This window comes from Neophocaena asiaeorientalis, unplaced genomic scaffold (assembly GCF_003031525.2).
Source record: "Neophocaena asiaeorientalis asiaeorientalis breed wild unplaced genomic scaffold, Neophocaena_asiaeorientalis_V1.1 scaffold177, whole genome shotgun sequence".
NCBI lineage: Eukaryota > Metazoa > Chordata > Mammalia > Artiodactyla > Phocoenidae > Neophocaena > Neophocaena asiaeorientalis.
Window position 1 is genome coordinate 19,209,236 of NW_020172779.1, and position 25,855 is coordinate 19,235,090.

General features: G+C 45.7%; 1 non-coding gene across 1 annotated transcript; it reads left to right on the forward strand.

The window, feature by feature from the left end:
* Nucleotides 1–24,289: 24,289 nt before the first annotated feature.
* TRNAG-CCC (transfer RNA glycine (anticodon CCC)) lies at nucleotides 24,290–24,362 on the forward strand. The gene has a single exon. It is a non-coding gene; the product is annotated as a tRNA-Gly (tRNA).
* Nucleotides 24,363–25,855: the final 1,493 nt, after the last annotated feature.

Sequence of the window (25,855 nt, forward strand, 5' to 3'; positions counted from 1 at the left end):
GGGCAAAAGACCGGTACATGACTGGTCAGGCCGGTAGGTACCAGTATAGCTGGCACCCCACTGCAATTTTCCCTGACCAGCGATGCTTTTAAGAGATGAGCAGAAGGTGTGGCTAAATGGGGAAGTGGAACCACAGCAGGGCTCCTTGGGTTCTAAGCATTACAAAGTTTGGGGAGATCCTTCTATAGTATGTTTTCATGACTCCCTTATGGGAACAGACATTCTCAGAGGATCAAAGGGTTGTATGGCTGAATGTCATAAGCCCCCAGGAAGCAGCTGTGGAGAAATCTGTGTCTTAAAGGAAGACTTGGAGGGGGCCCCAATCAAAATAAGTGGGAATATCAATTAGAATGCAGGGGGTGCTACTGGAGCTTAACACTGCTCCCCTCTCTCAGGCTGGTGTGCCCGTCACTGAGTTGCTGTGTTGGCTGAGAACAACCCATCGTTTCTCTGTTCTAAGAATTTCCCTCAGCTGACAGGAGCTGCTTTGCCCAGAAATACTTGCGTGGATATACCTCTCCGAGTTGGAGCCACAGAAATGGCCTTGCTTCAAGGTGGAAAACACGTGTTCCCTAGAGCTCCCTGTGTGATCAGGCTGAGATTAGATGAGGCTGCACCCACACCTGTACCTATGCCTGTCTTCTTCCCTGTCTATTTCTGCTCTCCTCACTCCCCCTGAGGTTTCAGCTGAAAGCACCCTCTCAGTCAGTCACCTGTACAAGAGCCATCTCAGGATGTAAGAGGTAGGTCTCCATCGCAGAACCTGAGACAGGAAGCAGGTAGGACCGCTCCACGGGGCCAATTTACTGTCCAGGGTCACTTGACTAAAAAATATCAGAACTAGGATAACCATCCAACCTGGTTTGTCTGGGACTGAGGGGGTTCCCAGGATGCAAGACTCTTCGTTTTCAAACTGTAACAGTCCCAGGAAAAAAAGAGAAGTTGCTCACTCTAGTCAGAACTGGGATTCAAACCCAAGTCTGGGGAATTACCTGGTGGTCCAGTGGTTAGGACTCCACGCTTTCACTGCTGAGGGCCCGGGTTCAATCCCTAATCAGGGAACTCAAATCCCACAAGCCACACTGTGTGGCCAAAAAAACAAAAACAAAACAACAACAACAGAAACAAACCCAAGTCTGTCACATTCTAAACGGCATCTCTCTCTAGACAGTGATCTTTCATTTACATGAGTGTTGCCTCATGGATAACCTGGGCACCTGCTAGCTCAGGCACCACCAGAAAATACATCACCACACGGTGCCCACAAAGGGATGTTTGTAGGCTCTGAGGCAGCCCCATCCCTCTCTTAGAAATTGTATTCTTAGTTGGGGTCCATGGGAGGGCTTCAGGTCATCTATAACCCCTCTCATAAGGTTGTTCTTTCTTTTCCTTTTTTTTTTCTTTTTTTTCTTCTTGAAAATGACTGTAGATTTCATCAGGTGATCCTCGACATAATTAAGGTTAAGAGCCATCGTCCAAGAACACACAGCTTTTATTTCCGGATTAAGTTGAACAGTGGGGTGCTGTACTTCTGTCTCATACTTATGGGTCTCAAGCAGAGCTGTTTCCCAGTTCAATGGCCAAACACCCACCTCTGCATTCACCAGAGCATAGTGGGTAGAAGACATCTACCTCAATCCTCAGGCTGCTCTCATCCTAGTCCTGGGAGGAAATCTTCTTTTTTTATTTAAACTGAAACTTGAAAGATATTTGTCAGGGTTGGCTGAGGAGACAGGAAGGGGAGGTTGTCTCAGGGAGCAGGTAGAGCAGGGACAAAGAAGCATGCTTCAGCATGTCCCTAAACAGGACACCAACCTGCTGACCAGGAGCTCTAAATGGTACTTAAACAGGCTTGTGGTTATTTGCTTTCACTGAAAAAGTGTTATTCTATTACTGAAGATTCCTGGCGTTAATTCTTCTGTATGTGCTTTGATAAATATTGGGTGCCTGCTCATTGAGCGCCAGGAAATGTTCTACGTACTTGTGCAGCTATAAACATGACAAAGTCCCTGCACCATGGAGCTTACCATCTTGGAAGGGAGAGAATTAATTTTTTTTTAAAAAAGTAAAGCAATACATCCGTAATAATATTCAAACAGGTATATAGTGATGAATGCTATGGAGAAAAAGAAAGCAAGCTCTGAGGCTGGAAACCAGAAGAGGCTATTTGACTAGGGTAGCCCAGGGAGACCTCCACAAAGAAAAGACTTGGATGAGGGGAGGGAGGGAGCCACGGAAATATCAAGGGGTGACTTTCCCAGCCAGCAGTGTGAAAACAAAGCAAAAAGCCCTTAAGGAAAAAGGAAGCTATAGAGTGTGTGTTTTTGTATTGTTTGTTGTATTTTTTGAATGGGTTGAATGGGCAGTGCTATCGACCTTGTGAGTCTAAAAGAACATTTTTATTTCCTCATTCTATATATTCCCCTGGGGTTGATCACATCTACTCCCATGCTCTGAATTAGCATCTATGTGCTGATGATTTTCTAAGTTCAGATTCAGTCAAGAATTCCTTTCCGAGCTTGACTGATGTCTCCAATTGCCTAAAATGTACAAGGATTTCCTCAGAGACCTAAAAATCTACTTATTCAAAATAGAAGTCATCATTTCCCCCTCAAAATCTGTCCTTTTCCTTGTGTCCCCAGGCCAATGAACAGCAACAAGTCCAATCCATCAGACCAGGTCAGAAAACTAAGAGTCAACCTTGATATTTCTGCACTTTTCGGTACTGTATGTTGAGTCATCCGCACTTCCCAATGCTCAATTGCCTTAATGTCTCAAGTTTGTTCTCCTTTCTTCATCCCTGTTACCTTAACTTTGTTTGGGACTATCACTACCTCCATACCGCCGGGGTTTCCTGCAGTAGCCTCCTATCATGTCTCCACGCTTTTGGGCTTGATCCCCTCCCATGCATCCTCTCTAGTGCAGCCAGAATCCAAAATGCCTATCTGTATCTGTCATTTCCCACTTTAATATCCTCCCACTGCTGAACAAACCCGGAGGCATCACATTTGCTGATTTCAAATTATATTACAAAGCTATAGTAATTAAAGCAGCATGGTACTGGCATAAAAACAGATACATAGAATAATGGAATAGAAATAAACTCACACATATATAGTCAACTAATCTTTGACAAGGGTGTCAAGAATACACAATGAGAAAAGGATAGTCTCTTCAATAAATGGTGTTGGGAAAACTGGATACCCATATGCAAATAAGTAAAACTGAACCCTTATCTTACACCATGCACAAAAATAACTCAAGATGGGAAAATGACTTAAACATAAGATCTGAAACCAAAAACCTCCTGGAAGAATACACACACAGCGGGAAAAGCTCTTTCACATTAGTCCTAGCAATGACTTTTTAGATATGACACCAAAAGCACAGGCAACAAAAGCAAAAATTAAATAAATGGGACTACATCAAACTTAAAGGCTCTGCACAGCAAAGGAAACAATCAACAAGAGTAAAAAGGCAACACACGAAATAGAAGAAAATATTTGGAAGCCATACATCTTATAAAGGGTTAATATCCAAAATATATAAGGAACTCATACAATTCAATAGCAAAAAAATAAAATTAAAATAAGTGTTGGCAAGGATGTGGAGCAAAGGGAACTCTGGTGCACTGTTAGTGGGAAGGTAAATCAGTACAGTCATTATGGAAAACATGAAAGTTTCTAAAACAAATTTAAAGTAGAACTACCATATGACTCAGCAATCCCATTTCTGCATATAGGTCCAAAAGAATTGAAATCAGGATCTCAAAGAGATACCTGCAATCCCACGTTCACTGCAGCTTTATTCACAATAGCCAAGATACAGAAATAACCTAAATGCCCAGCTATGGATGAATGACTGAAGAAAATGTGGTATATACATCCAATGGACTATTACTCAGTCTTAAAAAAAAAAAGTAAGGAAATCCTGTCATTTGTGACAATATGAAAGGATGTGGAGAATATAATGCTAAGCGATATAGGCCAGACACAGAAATTCAAATATTGTATGATCTCACTTAAATGTGAAATCAAAGAGAGTCAAACTCACAGAAGCAGAGAGCTGGGGGAGGGGAAAACAGGGACACAAGGGGTCAAAGGGTACAAAGTTTCAGTTCTGCAAGATGAGAAAGTTCTGGAGAGCTAATGCGTAGAATGGTGACTATAGGTAACAGTACTGTATCGCATGCCTGAAATGTGCTAAGAGGGCAGATCCTAGGTGTTCTCATCAGGTCTGATTTTAGTTGTACCAAGATCGCTCTAGCTGCCCTGCGTCAAGAAGCAGAGATGAGGCAGGGATGTCCATTCAGAGCCTAGCATGCTAGTTCAGGTAGATGAAGGTGCTGAAACCAGAGTGAGTGTGGTCAAGCTGGAAAGAAACCCCTGAGTGTCACCCATGACCCCTCCCTCCTCTTAACCTACATCCACAGTCAAAAGTCCCTAGAGTGTTCCACTGATATTTTTCTGATAAAGGATGCAGTCTGCTCATTTATCTGACACTTCTCCATCTCTCCCACCTTAGGATTCCTTCTGTTACTATTTCCTGTCCATCACTTCTCTTCATCTCAACTCTCCTCCTTGAATTCAAGACTTATCTGAAAAGTCTCCTAAGAGGCCATCATATTTAGTGCTTGATCCACCTTCTCAAATCCAACCTCTATTCTGAAGCGAGGGACAGTGTTCTGCGCAACTCTAAACCTTTCCATGGTTCCCAAGACCTTCAGGTTAGAGGACAAGCTACTTAGTCTGCCTCAAAAGATTCTCAAAGATGTGGCCCCTATTCATCTCCCCAGCCTCAAGAGACGCCACTTCACTTTTTGTGTTCCAGCCCTGCGGATTCACGTCCCTTCTTTGTAACCTCGCGAGTCCAGGGCTTTTGCATGTTACTTCCTCCTGCAGAGTGCCCTTCCCTCCACTTGGAAATTCCTGCAGATTTCTTTCAGGCCCTCTCTCTTTTCTGTGAAGCCTTCCTTGACAGCCCCTCCTAGGAAATGTATCAAAAGTCTCTTCTCTTTGCTCTGCAGAACCCTGCCTTGCCTGATTCACTCTTCTGTTTCCATGCCTGATCCCTCTACTACAGGGCACAGGTCTTTGCCTTGTTCACAGTTGAATCCCCTGCCCTGGTGTGATGAGTGACACATGGCAGGCTACGGATTCAGATTTCCAGTCCTGGGCACACACAGTGCTTCTCCATCCACACCAGAGGTGGACGGCTACGGGAAAGAGCCCTGGTCCACAGAGCTAATTTCCTCTGTGATGCTAAAACCCCCCTCAGGAATTGCTCCTGAGATCAGTGTGCAGCCGTCTAGAAATGATTCACGTTTGAACAGAAACATTTGACGTTGCTGAGCACCCAGAGTCTGGGAAGCTCAGTGAATATGAGAGATGTCTGTGAATCCCCTGCAGCTCTTGCAGGTAAGACAGGGTTTCTTCCATACAGTTGCTTGTATTTTGAATGAAAGAGATCTTCCAGGATGGACAGAGCAGCAGACCACCTTGCCTGAGGTCAGCTAAGAAGTGGGGTGAGACAAGGAGAGATAGCAGGGTGAGACAGCAACACCTGCCTAAGTCCCAGGGTCATCTTGAGGACTCCAGCCTTCTAGACTGGGGACAATTCTAAAAGAGGAGAAATATGGTGGGGAGGATATGGGTATATAGTGCATTGAAATGTAACGTTTAGACAAGTGATGAGTTTTGACCAAAAGGACAACCTGCAAGGCCACAGAGGTAACCTTGGCGAGGAGAAAAGTTAATTAGGAGATGGAAGCACTGAAAACAGAGTGAGATGGGGCCACTGAAATCACCCAGACAGTTTCTTGATGAAGAAACTGAGACCCATAAAGGTGAGGAGGCCAGGTCAACAGTCCTGTGAGTGGTTAGGTTCAGAGTGAGTGAGGACTCAGCCCCAGAATCTAAACCTTGAGCGTATTCTACTTTTTCCTGGTATCTCATGTGGAAAGAGGGCTCTCAGAAACTACCACTATCTTCTTATTAGTAATTTTTCTCTCTCTCTCTTCCTCCCTCCTTCCCTCCCCCTCCCTCCCTTCCTCAAAAAGGTAAGTGAAATAGAGGGATAAAGAGAGACAATGCATTTTGGGACATTTCCCAAAAAAGTTGGAAACTTCTATTATGGGCAATTATGTCTGTCATTTGGAAATTACAGATATAATGTACTATGTGTTGGGCATGACACTTTTCTTAACATATGTCCTCCCAACTCATCTTGAAAGGTAGCTGTCATTATAATGGTACGCAAAGAAGGCAAATGGCTGAGGGGGCAAAATGATGCACTGAAGGGCACATGGAGCTCATAAGTGCAGGGCCAGTACTACCAGTTCATCTTGTCTGATGCTGTGTAATTAGACGTAGACATTTTGCTCATTTTCCAGGACAAAGAAAAAATTGTAAGAAATAATGTATTGGGTAGGGTAATTTACAGTTTATGAGTTGCTTTTACTGCACGGTTTTCCATTCACTCCAAGCACTTGGCATCTCTGTGAGATGGGGATCACCATCCACATTTAACAAATGAGAAAACTGAGGCACAGGAAGACCAAGGGTGCTAGTCCTAGGTCCTCTTAGAACCAGGATTTCTCCAGTCTATGTGCTTTTCCAGTACACTGGAGCTGAAATCAAGGGAAAAAATGGAAGGGAGAGAAATACATTTTCAGTTTAAAATACTCCATCAGATGTTTCCAGCAAATGTTATATGAAGGCCATTCAACACCAGATTACCATTATTCTAAAGTACCCACTTGAAAACAAATGAGCATTTTTAAGGCAAAATACGTGTTTTTGTTCTCCTTCTCTCTGCTTCAGTGGGTTGACCCTAAATAACGCACAACCACCCAGCAAGCATCCTTCAGCCTTCCTGCACAGGCTGAGATGGGGGAAGGCAGCTTGGCCAGCCTTTGTGCGGGCCTCTTCCAGTGCCGGTGGCTATGCCGCAGGTAAGGCTTGGGCACACATTTGACAACCACCCATCACGGCAAACACCATGCCAGGTGCAGGGGCCACAATCGTGGTAGAATAAAACCAAGTTCCTGTCCTCAGGAAGCATGACATCTAGAGAGGGGCAGCACGTATGCGAGCGAAGACAACATGACCCAGCACAAACTGTCACGGAGCAGGTCCAAAGTGCAGTGGGAGTACAGGGGAGAACCCAGGAAGGCTTCCCATAGGAAGGGGCAATTGAATTGGGTCAGGAAGGGAAAAAGGAAGTGAGAAATGCAACGGTCAGTCTAGGCAGAGGCCAGCATGAGCAACATCAGGGGTAGAAAAGAGCAGGGAATAGTATAAGACAGTCCAGCCGTTCCATCAAGCTACAAGCCTTCGGTCAAACTGGGCAAAAATTGGGTAAACATTTGGAATTACAGAGCACAGCTGGATGAAGGTGAATTTTGCCCCTAGGAGTTCACAATGTGTCCGATGTATCCATTTAACCAACATTTAAATGAGTCCCCTCTACGTGCAAATCCCTTTCTATGCCTTAAAACACTTAGTCCAGCTCCATGGTGAGCAGACCTCAGTGTTCCCAAACTAGATAAATACCACATTTGATGTCAAAGCCCTTGACCTTCAACATCTGTAAGCAAGGATGACATGCTGTGCTTCCTCCGATAAAGCCCTCTTTATATTCCCCTGAGTGTATCTTGGACCAGACTACAGCATATCAGCTATGAGTCACTGACCAATATTTCTACTCCCTTTTCATAGCTGATGCCCGTTGAATGATTTGCTGATCTGAGGAAGGGGTTTTCTTTAGGAAATGATGATAATTCCTTTTATTTGCACTAGACATTAGGTTTTGAAAAGTCCCTTCCCATCCATCCTCCCCACCATGCCCTGGCAAACTGGAAGAACTGTTAGCATCCCATTCTACAGATGAGAGAAGGGAGTCTCAGAGAGGTGGCGGAACTCAAGGTCACACAGCAAGTGTATGAAGGAATCAGAGCTCACATCCATGTTTGACTGCCAAATCATGCCCTCCTTTCTCTACCCCTTACCATCTGCCTGGAATACAATAATATCATCCTCATTATGACACAAATCCCAAATGAAATGCTGGTCAAATCACATCCCCTCAGGCAACACAACCACAGCATAAATTAAAAACTCAATTAAAGAACATGGCCTCTTAACTAGGACTGATCACTGTCCCCTGAGGCCAGAGTATAAAGAGAGGGCCTATAAAAGTCAATGGCTGCCCATCTCGGATATTACCCAGAGACCCACTTACCCACATGCAAGAGACTTTAGACCCAAATTATTCACCTAACTTTATCTCCCTCCTGTACGGTCTTCTGGAGCCCTGGCCCCTGCCGAGCTGAGTTTGGAATCATGCCCAAACCTTTGCCCCTCTCTCTGGCCTGTAGATGAGGTTAACAGTCCATCACTCTGTGGGAAGAGCACTGGTGCTTCTCAGCTCTGACACATCCCTTAACATCAGGAACCTCAGAACCTGATGGAAAAACAACGCCTCCCTAGTTCAAAAAGAGAACTGAAGCTGAATTCTCTGGCTGTTTGAAAGTGGGATAGTTTGCCAATGGCTGGCATTCCCTTTGGCCAAGGGGACAAAGAGTGTTGTTATAATCCATGAAAGTTTTGTTTTGCTGACAATAGTTGGGGGGTGGCTAGAAGTGAGTTAAGGAAATAAAGAGGGGGGATTTTTAGCTCTTAGTTTATAATTTTATGTCTATTCTCACTCCACCCCTTAGAGCCAAAGGCAAGAATGTGATAAACTTCAGGGATACCCCTGGGTCCAAAAATGGTGATAGTTACTACTCCCCTTGTCTAAATATCCCTTCCAGTTGCTGGGTTTAAAGCTGACTTTACAAAGCAAGACATGCTGTGTGCTCTGGTCCCTTTCCATGTCAAATGTCCCCCACCCTTGTCCCCAGCCAAGCCACAGGGTCAGCCTGGGCCACAGAGAATCGCTACCACTGCCCCATTTCACCCCAACATGATCTTCTCCCCAGCCTGTGCTGGGTCAAGGACTCAGAGAACCTGCCTGCAGAAGGGTCTGGATGTGCCCTCTCAGCCTCCATCTGGGACTTCTGCAGGGACCCAGAATTAACCCAGCGTCTCCCCACCAATCACACCGGATTTCCCCTCTTGTCCTCTCAAGACGCGCCCAGATGTGCCTTGAGACTAGAGGACAGAGAGATTGGGGGAGACATAAGGAGATAAACCACATTTCGCGGCAGAATCCCTGTTAAGTAATAGAAAGCCATCCAACTAGCAACCACGCTTCCAGAAACGTCACTGCCACAGAGGAGAGAGTTTTGCAGCTGCCGACCCCGGAGTGCTCTCACCTACCTGTCTCCCACTGCAGAGCTCCCCTCTCTCTCCTCCTGGGCCACTCACTGCTCCTGGGTCCCTCACTCTGCTCTTTCTTGCCTTCTCCAGCCGCCAACACTTGCAGCGGCAGCGGGCGGACCGCGGAGTCCGGGCACCTGCGAGCTGGGTCTCGGGTCCCCGCAGCAAGGCTGCCTGGAGGAGGAGCGAGAGGATGCTGCCCGCGCCGCCGCCGCCGCCGCCGCCGCCGCGGTGGTGCTGAGGAGGTTGCTATGGTTATGGAACTCCGCAGCTGCCCCCTCTCGGCGCAACAGCTGCCCGGCCGCGGCCTCCTCTGGGCAGCCCCAGTGAAGCGGGCCGGGTGGCAAGGCTGTCAACACGGTGAAAGGGACTCACCGCCACCCCTGAAAAAGGGAAAAGACCGAGGGCCTGCGCCCGCGCCTCTCAGCTCGCGCCCGCTGGCTCTGCTCACCTCCGCGCCCTTGCTCCTCTCCTTCCCTCGCCGGGACGCGGCCAGACCCCGGCGCACGGCGCGCAGCGCGCCCTCGCGGCCTGGAGAGCCCTTCCTGCCGCCGCCGGCTGGCCCGGCTCCCCGCAGCCCTGCGCAGCGCCCTGAGGCTGCGCGTCCGGCTGGGAGGCGCGGCGCCCGCTTCCCCAGCCTCAGCCCTCCCCGCGGCGAGTCGGCGACGGGAGCCCGGGGGCCGGGCAGCCTGCCCGGGAGCCAAACCCCGCCCGCTCGCCCGCCCGGCCTGCGGGGGCGCAAGCAGCCCGACCCGACGCCCACCGGCCCTCGCCAGCCAGTCCTGGCCGCGAGCATGCTCAGTCTCCGCGGCGGAGGTGCCCTTCCGAATTGGAAGATGGGGATGCAGGAGAAATAAAAAGGTCCTCTCCAGACCTTACCCCCAGGGAGGGGGGACAGATGACCGGGGATGAGGGGGGTCGGTGGCGGTAAACTTTGAAGAGGGACCCAGAGGCAACACAGTAGATGCCTGAGAAAGGGTTAATGCCCTAAGCAATCAATACCTTCAGTATGGTCAGCAGTGGCTGTCAACGAACGGACTAACGCATCATTTGCTAGGCACCTACTTCTGCTGGACACTGAGGGTTCAGAGATGTCTAAGATTCTGTCCTGGGCTTCCCTGGTGGCGCAGTGGTTGAGAGTCCGCCTGCCGATGCAGGGGACACGGGTTCGTGCCCCAGTCCGGGAAGATCCCACATGCCGCGGAGCAGCTGAGCCCGTGAGCCATGGCCGCTGAGCCTGCGCGTCCGGAGCCTGTGCTCCGCAACGGGAGAGGCCACAGCAGTGAGAGGCCCGCGTACCGCAAAAAAAAAAAAGATTCGGTCCATGGACGAGGGGAGAAGATTGTGGCGGGTTAAACCGACCACCATCTACTGAGCACCATCCTTCACCAGGCACTGTACATGGAGAGGTCTCTAATTCTCCCCACCACTACGTTAGGGAGGGACCCTGGCACTCACGATGAAGTTGAGAGCCTCAGAGACAAAAGACAAAATTGAGACTCCGCTACACTGGGCTGCACTAACTCACGGTCCAAGAGGAGATGTGGATTGTAAGCCAGCAATTACAACCGGGGTGACTAGCATCTAACTAGTTAGGGAGGGTGGGAGGGGAGGCAATCAGGGAAAGGAATCTGAAAGAAGGGATAAGAAGAGGCAAAGGGAGGGGAGGAGAAGGGGGCAGAATGTTCCTTGCAGAATGAGAAGACCAAGTATGCAAAGGCCTGGAGGCAAGACAGCCAGGACTGGGTTTTGATCCCCACTAGGGATCCAGTAGAGCTGAAACTGAGTGTGCCAGGACAGGGGAAGCAAGTAATGAGCTTGCAAGAGCAGGAGCTGCACACCGAGGGCCTTGGAACCCAAGAGAGGGGGTTGGAATTTGACCCTAAGGACAAGAGGGAGCCACTGCAGGAAATTAAGCAGGCGAAGGGCTGGGTCATCGTTTGGGGACGTTCTCTGTTGTTAAGGGGTATGTGGCGGGGTAAGGTGGGTATTGAGGCTACAATAAGGAGTATCACGAGTTGCCTGTTGCTGCAGCCTGGCCAGGGCAGAGGAAGGATGCATTCTTCTGCCATTTGTCCTCCCCACAGCACCCAGCCAAGCCCCGGACAATGCATGTTCTCAACGTCTGCTGAATGGCAAATACGTGAATGTTTAGTTCTCCATAGAGAAAAGGGGTACCTGTCTTGCACAATTTTGGTTCTTAAAATGTGGTTAAAATCACATGACATCCCTTTGCTACGAACATTCCATTTTTATGCAGTCTTATATGTGAAAGGCAGTGCAAGTCCCCACTATTTCCTCTGAGTCCCCAGCAGTGAAGACGTCCCAGTAGCACAGGGTTTTCTTGTACTGGGATGTGTTTCCATTGCCCTGAGAGAAGATCCCCAGAATATACTGTGAAGTGAAAGAGCAAATGCAGAATAGTGCTCATAATAACTCTTGTGAAAAGGAGAGGAGACCCAAGGGTATATTTGTATTTGCTTATATTGGCATAAAATATACTGGAAGGCTATGTAAGAAACTTGTAGAAGTGGATATTAGCTATGGGGGTGGGGGTGGGTGGAGAACTGGGGGACAAAGGCTGAGTGGCAGTGAGATTTTCAATGCACTTTTATAAAACTTTTTGATTTTTGAATCAAAAATAAATTACATACACCTGTATGTGTGTGTGTGTATATATATATAAATAAAACATATATGTAATACATATGCACATGATCTATATAATGTATTACCATCTGTGACTAGAATCTTCATGAACCTTGAGATAACCTTTCACGCAAGATACAACAAGTCCCAAATGAATGTGTCCCAAGACCTACTCTTCCCACCCACCCCCACTTCCCTATGTGGCAAAATAGCATTATGACTTATTACTGTGAAGTCTTTCTCCTCAATCCCAGCTCTGCTCATGGACTGGAGATAAGGAGAGACGAGGAAGCACAGACATAGAAACTGAGGCCTCCGGGAGGCCAGGAGTAGAGAGCTGTGTGGACAGGACCCATGTGTCAGGCCCCAGGGGTCTCCCCCTAGACAACAATCACTGGTCCCTGGTGGCCAACATGGCACCCCAAAATCAGGCAGCTGGAGTGATGCTCTCTGGGCCCAGAGGTTCCCTCACCCAACGCCCTCCTGTGGACAGGCATTGGGTGCCCCACTCCGAACTGGTGCATTCTCAGCCCCACTGGGTGAAGCTCTGAACAGCCAGGGGACTGCAGGAGATCTGCAAGGAAAGCCCTGACCACTGTCCAGGGTGGGCTTAGGTGGAACCGACTGAAAAGCAGAAATAATCCTCCACTGTTATCCCCCCAGCCAGAGAATGACCCACCATCCATCAAATCACACAGACCTAACATCATCCTGGGCTCCTGGGCTCCCTGCCCTCCTTCTCTCTACCCCCCTCATCCCACACACATCTACTTAAATACTAATGTTGGTCAATTCCACCAGGTAAACAGCTCTCCAAGTTGTCAACAACAGGGGCTCTCCAGGAGATTTTTTTTTTAAGTCCTTCAGCAAGAGGCTGTGAGTGATGGTGTCTAGAGAAATGGGTGTAATCTTAGCTTTATGTTTGGAGGTGATCCGCTCCAGATAGGACCGGAGGACATTGGTTCTGGGACAGAGGCAGAGCCTGATCCAGCCCCAGCTGGAACGTGACACCCTACGTGGAAGAGCTGAGAGATACAGCTAAGCGTGGGGTGCTCCTGGCTGAGTGTGGCTCTAGGGGAAGGAGGTCGCCCTTCCTCACAGGGCCGCAGGGGCTCGAGCCCCTTCAGAATGAGCAAAGAATCACAGCCGAGTGGACTGGCATTTTCTCACTGTGTTGCAGAAAGCAGGTTTTCAGTGGTGACATCCTGTGGCATGAAGAAACAACTGTCTTTCCATGTGCCTGTTGGCCATCTTTTTGTCTGCCTTGGACAAGGAAGATCTTCTGTCTGTCCAGACCTTCTGTGCATTTTTTAATTCATTTTTTTATTATTATTATTGAGTTGTATGAGCTGTTTATATATCCTGAATATTAACCCCTTATCGATCATATCATTTGCAAATATTTTCTCCCATTCAGTAGGTTGTCTTCATTTGGATAACAGTTTCCTTTGAGAAATGCAAATAAAGACCACCTAGAGGGGTGGGATAGGGAGGGTGGGAGGGAGGGAGACACAAGAGGGAAGAGATATGGGAACAAATGTATATGTATAACTGATAAAGTGTATAAAGCAGAAACTAACATACCATTGTAAAGCAATTATACTCCAATAAAGATGTTAAAAAAAAAAAAAACTACAATAAGGTATCACCTCACACTGGTCAGAATGGCCATCATCAAAAAATCTACAAACAATAAATGCTGGAGAGGGTGTGGAGAAAAGGGAACCCTCTTGCACTGTTGGTGGGAATGTAGATTGGTGTAGCCACTATAGAAAACAATATGGAGGTTCCTCCAAAAACTAAAAATAGAACTACCATATGATCCAGCAGTTCCACTCCTGGGTATATATCCAGAAAAAAACGAAAACACTAATTTGAAAAGATACATGCACCGCCATGTTCATAGCAGCATTATTTATAACAGCCAAAACATGGAAACAACCTGCGTCCATCAACAGATGAATGGATAAATTAGATGTGGTATACACACACACACACACACACACACACACACACACACAATGAATACTACTCAGCCATAACAAAGAATGAAATTGTGCTATTTTCAACACCATGGATGGACCTAGAGAGTATTATGCTAAGTGAAATCAGGCAGATAGAGAAAGACAAATACTGTATGTTATCACTTGTATGTGGAATCTAAAAAAATAAAACAAATGAATGTATGTAACAAAACAGAAACAGACTCACAGATACAGAGAAGAAGCTAGTGGTTACCAGTGGGGAGAGGGAAGGGGGAGGGGCAAGATAGGAGTATGGGATTAAGAGAAACAAACTATTATGTATAAAATAGATAAGCAACAAGGATGTATTGTACAGCACAGGGAAATATAGCTATTATCTAGTAATAACTTTAAATGGAGTATAACCTGTAAACATGTTGGATCGCTATGTGGTACACTTAAAACTAATATAATATTATATATCAACTATAATTTAAAAAAAAAAACAGAAGCAGCAATGGTCATGAGATGCTTATCGGACTCCATGCACTCCACAGGATGGGGAGGAAGTTGGGGAGCTGGAATAGCCTTCCCTTTTGACTGTACCAACCCCATTGTTTTAGGACAGTTTGGGGCGGGGAGGGGGGGGGCATTTGCTAATAGAAGAACAGACTGGGGCAGCTGGCCTGGCCTTGATATCTGGCTTTGCTACTCTCTTTAATGTGTGTCCTTTAAGATGTAACTTGACCTAATTGTATCTCCAGTTCCTTTCTGTAAAACAGGAATAATAAATGTTATCTCATAAGGGTTTTTTTGGCGAGGATTAAGTGGATTAAAATTTAGATGGCTTTAAATGGATTAAAGCTTAGACCCCATGCAGAGTCAGGGCTATGTACCTGTGAGCTAATTTTTTTTTTAATTTATTTATTTATCTATTTATTTTTGGCTGTGTTGGGTCTTCCTTGCTGCACACAGGCTTTCTCTAGTTGCGGCGAGCCAGGTCTACTCTTTGTTGCAGTGCATCGGCTTCTTGTTGCGGTGGTTTCTCTTGTTGCGGAGCACGGGCTCTAGGCACACGTGCTCAGTAGTTGTGGCACACAGGCTCAGTAGTTGTGGCGCACAGGCTTGCTCCCATGGGATCTTCCCAGACCAGGGATCGAACCCATTTCCCCTGTATTAGCAGGTGGATTCTTAACCACTGCGCCACCAGGGAAGTCCCTGCTATTATTATTTTTTAAATGCTGGAGTGAGTTGGGGAAATAGGAAAGGTGCTTGGGATGCTGTGTTTATCAGGAATACTCTCTTTTCTATCCACCACCTGCGCCCAGATCATCCTGTTTCTTATCTGTAAAATACCACAGTAATTTCTTTTTTTTTTTTTTTTTTTTTTTTTTTTTTTTTTTTTTTTTTTGATCACAGGCCCAGCTGCTCCGCAGCACATGGGATCCTCCCGGACCAGGGCACGAACCCGCGTCCCCTGCATCGGCAGGTGGACTCCCAACCACTGCGCCACCAGGGAAGCCCCAGAGTAATTTCTTAATTACCAGCGTAATTTCTTAACTGATATCGCCAATTCCAGTTCCGTCCCCCTTACCCCATCTGCTGTACATGGCATATCGATCTTCTAAAAATGTAACTTGAGCCTATAACCCTGCCTCTTAAGATCCTTCAGGAGTGGTTCTAGACTCTCAGAATGAGTTTCAAGCTCCATGGCCTGGCATTCAGGCCAGCTAAGGTCTGATTCCTGTTCATCATGAATCCTGGCTCCATTTGGCCCAAGCAATACCAATCACCTGTACTTCCCAGAAAGCTCCAGGATGTCAAGTACATCCATGAATGTGTGCTCATCCTTCAAACCTGTGTCTACATATTGCTGCCATAAGAAGCCTGCTAAGATCTAACTTAGAGTTCATCACCTCCTCCTCTGAGCTGCCTCTGAACCCCACACATACTTGGAAAAGGCATTCAAAGCTTTGTGGTATACTTATTTACATCACAATGCATTACCCACACTAGACTGAGGAGTCTTTGAAGAAAGTTCTCCTTTTTTCCCCTGAATAGCAAAAGCAATCTTGAGAAAGAAGAGCAAAACTGGAGGAATCATGCTCCCTGATATCAGACTGTACTACAAAGCAACAGTAATCAAAACAATATGGTGCTGCCCCACACACACACACACACACACACACACACAAAAACAGGCATATAGATAAATAGAACAGAATAGAGAGCCCAGAAATGAACTCAAACCTATATGGACAATTAATCTATGACAAAGGAGAAGTCTTTGAAGAAAGCTCTTAAGAAAGGGTCTATGCCTATCTTTCTCTACCCAACCCATAGCACAACATCTGGAACATAGAGATGTTTGATACATCTTTAAAATTTATTTGAATAGATTTGGGGTTGACTTTCTTCTCATGTATTTGTCTTATCTTGTCCTGCCAACCAAAAATCGAAAGTTTCCTTTAAACATCTTTGCGTTTATGATAGGTGCTCAATTACTATGTTCAGTTTGACTCACAGGGAAGTAATGTTCACCTAAGAGCCAGATCGATTGGCACTGGGGTGGGAGGGTCCTCAGGAGAAGGCCAACCTTGTTATTGCCTTGGGATGGGTCTTCAAGGGAACGACTTCTCAGCAGCACAGCAGTTCAACCCACAGAGCTTCACGTTTTTATCTTATCTCATTCTCCTCTCATTGCATTATTGGAGCACATGTAACTGTGATTGCAGCAAACCCATACGCAGTTGTGTTCTTACTAGGCACCAGGCACTATTCTAAACTCATTTTATCTTCACAACAACCCCGTGATAACCCTCTTAGGAGGAGACGGAGGCAAAGTTGCAGAACTTCACTGAAATCACACAACTAAAGGGGGCTAAGCCTGGGTTTGAATGGTCAATCCCAGTTCCTTATGATTAGGCAACATTGCCTATATGCTCTGCTATGACCATGGTTTACATTATCTCTGTCATTTATATTTGGAAATTATATAGAGATCCTGCAACATCATCTAATGCAAGGTTCTCAACTTGGCATTATTGATATTTGGGGCCAGGTGACTGTCACGAGGGCTGCCCTATGCATTATAGGATGTTCAACACCTTCCCTGACCCCTGCCCATTAGAGGCCAGTAGCACCCTGCCCCCTACCAACACCCTCAATTTTGACAAACCAAATGATTTCCAGACATTGACAAATGTCCCTGGGCTGGGGGGAGGATGGAGACAAAATTATACTATATTGAGAACCACTGATCCAAAAATAGACTTAGGGTAAATTTTATAACAAATGATAATGAATGTAAACCCAATTTCAAATAAAATTGCTGATATTGTTTTAAAACAGGCCATTATTTGTTAGGTATGATCACATCAGCTTTGTTTTTACTCTACGATTGGGCTGGCAGCAGCTTTCTTCTGGTCAAGGCGCTTGCTTGAGCTTTTCTTCTTGTTCTCTCATATTTCCACTTTAAGTACCTCTATCTTTAATCCATGTGCATGTATTTCAAAGGGGTCTTTTCAAGTTACTCGAGCAGTTTGTGAGGACCACTTTAGTTAAAACACTTATATGATCACAATTCGATTAACTAAGCACCAGTAGGCAGTAGCGTTCCCCATCACACTGAATGGAAGGGACCGCTGTCAAGTACTACTTACCATGTGGTCCTCAGAACCCCCCTTCAGAACAGTGCAAGGCAGGTGCCCAGCAGCACGGGGACTGAGGGCATCCTCATCCAGCCTCATATTTAACATTAATGAAACAATCATCTTTTAAAGACAGAGCTCAATGTAAATGAACCCTTCGATATATTCCGGCTGTACATCCTCAAAAATGGATCATCTTGCACCTGCCCCCTCCCAACCTGGAGATCTGCAGTTTTTTAAATAATCAATTAGGGACCCATTAGAATCAAAGAGATCCAGTGTGACCCCAACTTCCGCCACTTCCCACCTGCGTGACTTGGTACATAACAGGAGATAATCTGACTGACATCAGTTCCCTCATCTGTGGGTTTACATGTACCTAACACATATAGGAAAAGGCTCTAACCTCTGGCCAGTTATGGTAGCCGTTCGAATTCATTCTGATTCTTTGCAGCTACCAAGCTGCATTTGTCAGCCCTCCTCGTAGCTGATGGGGACCTCACGACGGAGTCCTCGCCAAGTCAGATGAGCAGAAGTGATATGACTTCCTGTGGGAGGAAAAAGAGTGGGTATGAGTTACACACACACACATTCACATAACCTTTCTTCTATCTGTGCAACTGAAAAAAAAAAAAAATGAATAAGCCCAAACAAGAAAATGGCCAATTTCAAAATGGAGACAGATCAAAGGTTGCCTCTGAAGCTGCTGATGGTGGTGGCCTGACCTGCATCAGGCTGTGATGGGGCAAAAATTAACTTATGCATATCACTGAGATTTCAAAGTTAATCTGCTTATGTAGCATTGAGTAGCCAACGCTGGCTAACACGAGTAGAGAAACACGATTTCCAAACCACTAATCACCTGAAAAACCACACCAACAGTTCACATGGCCACACCAGGAGATGAGTGCTATTACTACCCAATTTTTTCCAAGATTAGGAAACTAGGCACAGGTAGCTGTCAACTGGAAAAAAAACGCACAACCTAAAAGTTGAAAATTATGTTTTACTTGTTTTTCCTGAGGATGAAAAACAGCCTCTCAGGTCGCTCTGAGGGACCACTCCGAAGAGGTAAGAGAGGAGCCAGAATATATAAAAACCAGATAGTGGAGTTCCCTGGTGGCCAGTGGTTAGGACTCCGCGCTTTCACTGCCGAGGCCCGGGTTCAATCCCTGGTGGTGGAATTAAGATCCCGCAAGCCACGCGGTGTGGCCGAAACGAAACAAAACCAGGTGGTGGGCACATTAGAAAATTACTGTTTATTAAAGAAAACCGAGTATCTTGAGTTAATGAATTTAGCGCTTTTCTAGAAATGGGAAGATGCAAGAGTCTGGGCTCACTGAAATCATCCTTTAACCATCTAGGGCCAGTATCCTGTTCTTTCCAACCCTGAGTCCCCTCGGGGTGCACCGCAGTGGCTGAGGGCTTGTTTGTCTCCATCCCGAGATCCCTCAGGGCTCATCGTTAGGGTGATGGTTTGAGGGCAGAATCATCCTTTGTTCGCTGACAAGGCAGGCAACATTTTTCCATCCACAGGGCTAACAGGACTTCTCCGAGCTAGAAAGCGGCAGAGCCAGGGTTTGACCCTGATCAACTGGTTTGAGGGTCTACACACAGGGCTTCTACTCTGTTGGTTCGAAACCTGGGGAGCTTCCTGGGGTGAAATCTGAAATTGGCTCCCGGAAGCTAAGAAGAGACCAGAGGAAAGGCCACTCCAGATGGAGGCGGCAGGTTTAATAAGCAGGGGATTTACCTCGGAGGTTTGTCTTGAGAAGCCACGAGACAAGTAAATCTCCGAACACGCCAGCCCGGATCTCCAAAGTTTATAGAGAGGCCTTAATGGGGTTCAGTCACATGTAACCGTCTAGAGGGTCCCAACTACCGTCGCGTTCTCAAGGCTGAGTCCTTGGAAAGGGCTCCCACTGGAGGAAAAGTGGGTGGGGCTTATATTCCAAGGTCAGGGAGGGAGTGAGGAGCCTCCGATTGCCTCGGTCAGCTCTGGGATCAGCTGGCAATCCTGTCTTCTCCATGACCCCCTCCAACAAACTCCGGGACATCTCGAGAAAGGTTTGTGCGACGAGTGACGGATGGAATGCCAGGCACGGGATTGATGTTTACGTATCACACTTTAATGATGTTCATTACTTTACTGCTGTGGAAAGCTAGATTCACTACCAAAAGAAAAGTTAGTTGGTAACAAATCATTAGTATCTTTTAGAAATCGGCAACTTTGAAAGAAAGGAGGGGGAGACTACTGAGTTGATAGTGAGGATAATGACATAAACATTCCCACTAAATTGTAAGGACACCACTTTTCAGCTCAATATGTGACCCAGCAGAACCCCCCTCCCCCATACCCTCTGCTTTAGCTCCTCTCTAAAGTACCTAGATAATAGTATCTCATGCCTATTTCCTGAGTTTTTCAGATGCTAAAACCACCACCAAATGGAAGAAATTAACTACTTGATGATCTTGAGCATGTAGCCCCCAGACCTTCTGGCGTCTAAGGATTGATCACCACCAACCAATCAGAGAATTTTGCGCCAGCTGATCACAAATCCTCCCCGTCACTTGCAATAAAACTTTCTCTGCTCCCAGCTCTGACATTTTGGTTTGGCCTCACTGTGCATTGGGCACACGAACTTGCCTTCCGTAACAAATAAAGGATATTTGTGTTTTATATATATATATATATAATTTTAAGTTGGTGAATCATTAAATGACTACAGTAGTACTCTGGGGACAAATTCTTCCTTTTAGAAAGGACACAGCCTTGGGAGGTGGCCAGGACCTTCTCACTTCTCATAATCAAAGTGTCTGGGACGTCAGTATCATTCCTGTCTGCAGAAACTCCAGGCCCTGTTCCAAGGCCTTCCCTTGGTGAGTTATAAAGGGGAAGAATTTAACGTGAGCCTGTCTCTATGAAGTCGGATATGAACGCTGCCCCCCGTGGGATGGTCCTGGGGATTGAAGGACCCCAGCATGGATCTGACACCTAAGGGCCCCCAGTACTCTTAGGCCCATTCCTCCCTGACTCCTTTGCACTCTCGTGTTGCCTTCTCAGACGCTAGGACTTGCAGCTTACCTTCGTCCTCAGATGCCCTGTAGGGGATGGAAAAGACTCAGTGACCAGGTGATAACCTCCTAAGAATAATATAGCCAGGGAGCCATGAGCCTTGCTTCTAGTACTAGAATCTGCTAGTAACCAGCTCAGTGACCTTGAGAAAGTTACTTTGACACTTTGAGCCTCAGTTTCCTCATCTTTATAATGGACAGGATTTACAAGAAGAGCACTAAGGTCCCTCCTAATTTGACGGTTGTGGGTCTCCAGACCTGCGCTCCATTCCCTCTATGCCTCTAATGGCTCGTGTGACAAAGTACCAGTTCAACATGAAGATCATCTCAATACTTTATTTGATATCAGTGTTTTCTCCCTTAACTGAATGTATTTCCTATTGTCTTAAGGTTTTTTCATTATGAAATAGATGAAACAGATAAAGTAATATGTTTACACATATCTATTATACACACATAGAGAGGGAGCACACTCATACGTGTTTGTTAAAAATAATTTTTTAAAGCCCAGGTGCAATCAATTCAGTTTAAGGAGAAGACCATGTCCACACTTCTGATTTGTCATGTGTGTCCTTTTTTTTTAACATCTTTATTGGAGTATAATTGCTTTACAATGGTGTGTTAATGTCTGCTGTATCACAAAGTGCATCAGCTATATGTACACATATATCCCCATATCTCCTCCCTCTTGTGTATCCCTCTCACCCTCCCTATCCCACCCCTCTAGGTGGTCACAAAGCACCGAGCTGATCTCCCTGTGCTATGCGGCTGCTTCCCACTAGCTATCTATTTTACGTTTGGTAGTGTATATATGTTCATGCCACTCTCTCACTTTGTCACAGCTTACCCTTCCCCCTCCGCATCTCCTCAAGTCCATTCTCTATGCCTGCATCTTTATTCCTGTCGTGCCCCTAGGTTCGTCAGAACCAACTGGTTTTTTTTTTAGATTCCATATATATGTGTTAGCATACGGTATTTGTTTTTCTCTTTCTGACTTACTTCACTCTGTATGACAGACTCTAGGTCCATCCACCTCACTACAAATAACTCAATTTCGTTTCTTTTTATGGCTGAGTAATATTCCATTGTATATATGTGCCACATCTTCTTCATCCATTCACCTGTCGATGGACACTTAGGTTGCCTCCATGTCCTGGCTATTGTAAACAGAGCTGCAGTGAACATTGTGGTACATGACTCTTTTTGAATTATGGTTTTCTCAGGGTATATGCCCAGTAGTGGGATTGCTGGGTTGTATGGTAGTTCTATTTTTAGTTTTATAAGGAACTTCCATACTGTTCTCCATAGTGGCTGTATCAATTTACATTCCCACCAACAGGGCAAGAGGGTTCTCTTTTCTCCACACCCTCTCCAGCATTTATTGTTTGTAGAATTTTTGATGATGGCCATTCTGACTGGTGTGAGGTGACACCTCATTGTGGTTTTGATTTGCATTTCTCTAATGATTAGTGATGTTGAGCATCCTTTCATGTGTTTGTTGGAAATCTGTATATCTTCTTTGGGGAAATGTCTGTTTAGGTCTTCTGCCCAGTTTTGGATTGGGTTTTGTTTTTTTGATATTGAGCTGCATGAGCTGATATTGAGGTTTAATCTTGGAAATTAATCCTTTGCCTGTTGCTTCATTTGCAAGTATTTTCTCCCATTCTGAGGGTTGTCTTTTCATCTTGTTCATGTTTTCCTTTGCTGTGCAAAAGCTTTTAACTTTCATTAGGTCTCATTTGTTTATTTTTGTTTCTATTTCCATTCCTCTAGGAGGTGGGTCAAAAAGGATCTTGCTGTGATTTATGTCAAAGAGTGTTCTTCCTATGTTTTCCTCTAAGAGTTTTATAGTGTCTGGCCTTACATTTAGGTCTTTAATCCATTTTGAGTTTATTTTTGTGTATGGTGTTAGGGAGTGTTTTAATTTCATTCTTTTACATGTAGCTGTCCAGTTTTCCCAGCACCACTTATTAAAGAGGCTCTCTTTTCTCCATTGTATATTCTTGCCTCCTTTATCAAAAATAAGGTGACCATAGGTGCATGAGTTTATCTCTGGGTTTTCTGTCCTGTTCCATTGAATCTGTATTTCTGTTTTTGTGCCAGTACCATACTGTCTTGATTTCTGTAACTTTGTATTATAGTCTGAAGTCCAGGAGCCTGATCGCTCCAGCTCCATTTTTCTTTCTGAAGATTGCTTTGGCGGGCTTCCCTGGTGGCGTGGTGGTTGAGAGTCCACCTGCCGATGCAGGGGACGTGGGTTCATGCCCCGGTCCGGGAAGATCCCACATGCGGCGGAGCGGCTGGGCCCGTGGGCCATGGCCGCAGAGCCTGCGCGTCCGAAGCCTGTGCCCCGCAAGGGGAGAAGCCACAACAGTGAGAGGCTTGCATAGCGAAAAAAAAAAAAGTTCTTTTTACTCGTATATACTAAACTTTTACGATAATGAACGGTTATTAAAATTTTATCGACTATTCTTTTCTATGTCTATTAAGATAAGGTGATGTTTCTCTTCACTTCTGTGAATAGAGTAGATTACATTAATGTGTTCTATAATGTTGCTGTGAATTTGCATTCCTGGAATAAACCCCAGTTGCTCACAATGTACCATCTTTTTGTATATACACTCCTCTTCAGACTGGCAATATTTTATTTCGAATTGTTTCATTATGCTCATTAATGAGATTTGGATATAATTTTCCTTTCCTTCACTTTACACCAAACCTTGTTTGGCGGTAGAATCAAGGTGACTCCACCCTCTTAAAGTAAGTTGTATGGTAGCCTCTGTTTTTCACTTCTTTGAAAAAATTTATGTAATATTAGCAATAATCCGTTTCTTGAACATTTAACTCAACTGTAAAATCATTGTGGGTCTAACGTTCTCTTTGTGGGAAGAGTTTCAATTATTTATTCAGTTACTAGACGGAAAATAGAGTTACTAGGGGGCCCAGGGATGGAGGAGGAATGTTCGTTCGGGATTGAGCCTGTTTATAAACTGAGAGGAAAAAACCATCATGGGGTAGATTGAAGATAATCTGCAATTGTTAGGAAGGAATGGAAGTAGAGGGAGACCCATGAGAGACTAGAGTAGGTAATTCCAATCTAACTGGGGGCTTGGGCAGGCCAGTGGAGCCAGCTCTACTCTTAAGAGACAGGATGGAAATAAAAGACAGTGGGATACATCTGAAGGTGATAAAAGCCTGAAGCAGAAGGAATACTTGTCTGGTGGGCTTTATTTTCTTTGGGAAGTAGAAAGTAGGCTTTCCTGCCTAGAGAGGAAGAGTTGGAATTAGGGCTTGAGGAAAATAGAAACATGGATCAGTGGAGGAGAAGAAGAGGTGAGCAGGGACAGGTGTTGGCTTCATGTGATGTGAGAAGAGGGCAAGTCACTGGGCTGGAGCTTGAACTCCTGGGTCTATAGCAGGAACAAAGGGAGCTCAGGGGCTATGAATTAGGGCAATTACATGAAGTTGGTTGAAGAGATGGGTCATGATAGACTGAAAGAAAACAAGAGAACTGGGGAGTGGATGTCTGTGAAGTTAAAAAAGAAAAAAGAAGTGTAGTAGAAGAATGGGAGAGAAAGAGGAAGCAGAAAGACAGATGCTGTGATCAGAAAGGACAACAGGTCAGAGGACTTCCCTGGTGGTCCAGTGGTTACGACTCTGCACTCCCATTGCAGGGGGCCCAGGTTCGATCCCTGGTCGGGGAACTAAGATCCCGCATGCCACGTGGCTTGGCCAAAACCAAAAGGACAGGTCAGAATTTATGCTGGTCAAGTTGGCCTTTCCAGGTTTGGGGTTGGGTTAAGGATCAACCCAAAGACAATCCTAATGAGATGATGGGAGGGAAATGGAAGGGGACTTCCAGGTAAGAGACAAGGGAGCCAGGGCTGAAAGACCAACTGCAGTGACAGTCTTCCTTCATTCTGCCCTTACCATTCGCTTCGGAGTGTTAAGGAATTTACATAACATCATGTAATTTAATCCTCCCACAGCTAATGAGGGGAACCCTGATACTATCTCCAATTTGCAGACGAAAAGCTGATGCAAAATTAGGACATTCCTCAGATAGCGTCTGAATGAAGGTCTTTCTAATCCAAAAATCTTTACATTTAAGGGATATCCAACACTGTTAAAGAGGCCAAGAATTGGGATGAGTTATTCCTGGAAAATAAAATCTCACAGTAATAGCAGGACTTTTGGTGGAGAGAGCTTTTGAGTCAACAAACGCCGCCGGAGTGAGGAGAGGTGAAGGGTGGGAAAATCAGGAACCCTGGGTCCTACGCCTTCTCATCCATCAAAAGTGGGGGTTCCTGGGGCTTTGCAATGTTTATGGACACCGTGCAAGGCATAGTGACATTTGTGGTCTATGAAGACAATCTTGATTTGCACAGTTACACAGGTACTACCTAAGAGTCTCCCCTCCCCTTCCCTATTCTTCCTTTTTCCTCCAAAACAAACAAGCCTCCTGCTCTGACCCTTGGTACCACCGACTTCCCAAAATTGGCAAGAGAACCGAGTGAGGCATTTCACACTTAGCATCTTTCTCGATTCCTAGTGCCACCCTGCGAGTTAGATGTTATCATCCCCGTTTAAAAAACAACAAAATTTAAGCACAGAGGTTGAAATTTGACTCGATACAAACGTCCCTTGCAATTGCAGAGCTTTTTGAGAAAACAGATCATTTACTGTATGATTTTGTAACCATGTTCTCCTCTTGATTTTGTTCTTGCCAAGGTCTCCTGGAGGAGACAAGTCCTGTGATCCCCACAGGCAGAGAAGGAGTGCTTCTCCATCCAAGTCTCATAACCCATGAATGCTGCTGCCGGGACCAAGCCCTATAGCCTCTTTTGTCTTGCTCTCCTGTGATCTTTGCAAGAGGATCATGGTACTTCTTCCAGAATCAGAGACAAAGCGCCAATCTCCAGACTCAAATGCCTGGTGAGTTTCTTCAGTTTGGCTCAGGGCTCCCTGAAGACCTTGCTGAGCCTGGCACTCATTAAAGCTCCCTTGTCCTAAATCATCTGGCTTTAAGGGACAACTGAGGGACCACCAAAGCATCCTGCAGAAGGCAGAGCACAGGTCAGGGGAGTGAGTGCCAAGGCCCCTCATCCTAGATGCTGATCAGTTGGCCCAGCTTCAGGGTTGAATTATCTGTGTTAATTTCTAGTTTAGCCACTTACTAGCCGTACGCTCTTGAGTA